This window comes from Acomys minous, assembly GCF_964271855.1.
Source record: "Acomys minous genome assembly, chromosome: 13".
NCBI lineage: Eukaryota > Metazoa > Chordata > Mammalia > Rodentia > Muridae > Acomys > Acomys minous.
In genome coordinates this window covers 68,320,009-68,322,917 of record NC_140495.1, presented here as the reverse complement: position 1 = coordinate 68,322,917, position 2,909 = coordinate 68,320,009, and the positions used below count along the sequence as shown (strand labels likewise).

General features: G+C 43.6%; 1 pseudogene across 1 annotated transcript; it reads right to left on the bottom strand.

Annotated features, from left to right (window-relative positions):
- Window positions 1-945: 945 nt before the first annotated feature.
- LOC311581152 (phospholipid hydroperoxide glutathione peroxidase GPX4-like) lies at window positions 946-1,446 on the bottom strand (annotated as a pseudogene). The gene has a single exon. The product of its transcript is annotated as a phospholipid hydroperoxide glutathione peroxidase GPX4-like (transcript).
- Window positions 1,447-2,909: the final 1,463 nt, after the last annotated feature.

The following is a 2,909-nucleotide window of genomic DNA, read 5'->3' as shown; positions in this document are numbered from 1 at the left end:
GAAAAAGTTGACTTTTGGCTCATAGTTTGGGAGATTTTCTCCTGGACCAACTATTGCATTGGAGTCAGGTGGTGTGAGCCAACATGCCATAACAGGAGCTCATGTTGAGCATATATATACATATGTGTGTGTGTGTGTGTGTGTGTGTGTGTGTGTGTGTGTGTGTATATATATATGAGAGAGGAACTGTAGTTCCTTGGCAATCATATTTACAATGACTTAAAATCTCCCCTTACGCTCTTCTTCTTAAGGTCTGGTCATCTCCCAATATGGTTAAACTGGGAACCAACTTAGCACATAAGCCCATGGGCTCACTTACTCAGATTGTAACAAAACATACTGTTCTTGGCAAAAACAAACTTAAAACATTAAGTAATTGCCAGGCAAGGCAAGATTACAATGCTGATTGGTAGGTCAGAACATGCAACTGGAAACTATTCCTCTTTGGGATGAGTAGTCTTTTGACCTGGTTGTTTGGAGACATAGTAGCCACAGAAGAAGCTGTGACAACAAAGTCAGTAAAATTCAGCAAATGTGTATCTATGAAGAGAATCTTCACATAGTCAGTATGCTTCCCTCCCTAACACGATGGTGAGCAAGATGAATGACTCTCAAGAGGCTTAAATCTCCAGTACAAGCCTTGCTTTCTCCAGCCACATTCCCATGGCTTGCCTTCCCCCACTTACTTACTTACTTATTTATTTATTTATTTATTTATTTATTTATTTTACATTTCTACATTTTATCCCCACAAGGCAACCAAGGTGAAGCTTCAGCCCCGGAGCCACAGTCCTCTGGGCCTTCTTCTGGCAGAGATGCATGCCAGGTCCTCAGGACTGCCCCCAGCACCAGGTTGGCTTGCAGGCAGACCAGCGAGATTGTCAGGGTAGGAAGCTCCAGGGGTCACAGGGCAGGAGAGCTCAGTGGGGTCACATACTTGTAGGGCTAGAGATGACACAGCAGGTCCTTCTCTATTACCTGGGGCTCCTCCATGGGACCGTAGTGCTTCACCGCTCTGCCATTCTTATCAACGAGAAACTTAGTAAAATTCTTTCAATGGCATTTCCCAGCATGCCCCTGCCGTTGGGCTAGACTTTCATCCATTTCCACAGTGGGTGAGTATCGCCTCCATTGACACAGATCTTGCCGTACAAGTCTAACTTGACATTGTATCCAGCTGCAAACTCTTTGATTTCTTGATTACTTCCTGGTTCCTGCCTTCCGAACTGGCTGAAAGGGAAGGCCAGGATTCAGAAACCACGCGCCACATATCGGGCATGCAGACAACTAGCTGAGAGTAGTTCACGTCGGTTTTGCCTCATTGCAAGGCTACGTTGGTGACGATGCACACGAAACCCTTGAACTTATTGAGGCAAATCATGTGTCCTTGGCTGAGAATTCGTGCATGGAGCGTGCACAGCGCCAATAATCACAGGATGCACACATAGTGCCTACCAGGCCAAGGGCAGCCAGATCCCTGCACAGCAGGGCAGGTTTAAGTAAGTGGCTCAGAAGGCTCATCTCTATTTTAAATAGTTATTATGGAAACCAGAATTTTAGGTCCCATCATGGTCACTCTCTCACTGAATTTCCTCTGTATATCTGAAGTTCACATGCTGTCTTTTTTAGGGTTTCTATTGTTGTGAAAAGACACCATGACTACAGCAAGTCTTATAAAGGAAAAGGTCTAATTGAGGCTGACTTAAGATGAGCGATTTAGTCCCATATTATCATAGCGGTACGTACTCAGGCAGACTTGGTGGCAAGAGAGGTACCTGAGAAATCTATAGCTGGATTGACTGGCAATGGGAAATGATGGGGAGACACTTCCTCCAACAATGCCACATCACCTCTAACAAGGCCACACCTCCTAATCGGTCTACCCTTTATGGGCCTATGGGAGCCATTTTCTTTGAAACCATCACACATGCTAACAAACTTTCATTTGTTCTGCTCTTTCAAATGTTTTTGTTTGTTTCACTAAGGAGGTTAAAGCAAGAATTCAGGAGAATAAAAGGGAAATTATTGTTTTCTCCTTTAAGGGTGTATATGTTATTGTACTGTTTCACAGCTTACCAAAAGGATAATCTGGGCTTCTTTCATGAGAAAAAACTTTCAGATCCAGTTGCAGAAGATTCCAGTGTATGACACTGGAGTACAGCCTGGTTTTTTTTATTAACTGTTCAGTGATGAGGAAAGTGTAGAAACGCTGATCCTTAAATGTATACAAATCCTTCATTAAGCTATAGAGGAATTTAGAAGTTAGGTCCAATGTGAAGAGACAACATCAATCTTAGTTGCTTTTCTATGGCTGTGACAAAACACCACGACCAAGGCAACTTAAGGAACAGAAGGGCTTGTTCCATCTTCAGGTTCAGAGGATAAGAACCTAATCCCCATCACAGCAAGCAGAAGCAGAGAGTGGTAAGCTTGAAACAAAGTAGAGAGAAGAAGGTAGAAATGGCAAGATTCTTCAAACTTCGCCTTCAGGGACATGCTAACTCCAACAAAGTCGGACCTCCCAAGCCTCTCCAAAGAGTAGCACCAGCAGCTGAACAAGCATTCGAATGCCGAAGACAGGGAGTGGGCATGCATTTCTCATTGAAACCATCACATACGTGTCATTGTTTCTTCATTTCCACTCTGCCAAGCCTTGGTCATGAAAGCTCTTGCCTACCATCTGGATGTCCCTTCTTTCTCCATGCTCCAGCAACCTATATGTGGCTCTCTCTACCCCATTTCTTGCCACTTAATCTCTAATTCATCTCTCATTGGCATTGCTTTCATTTTCAGCAAAATCCTCAACTCCTTTGTTCTTTCCTTGATCCTCATTGTCCTGATTCATCAGCCTCAAAAACTCTTCTCTTTAAAGATGCTTGCTAAGCAGTCCAGCTACACTTGAATGTAAG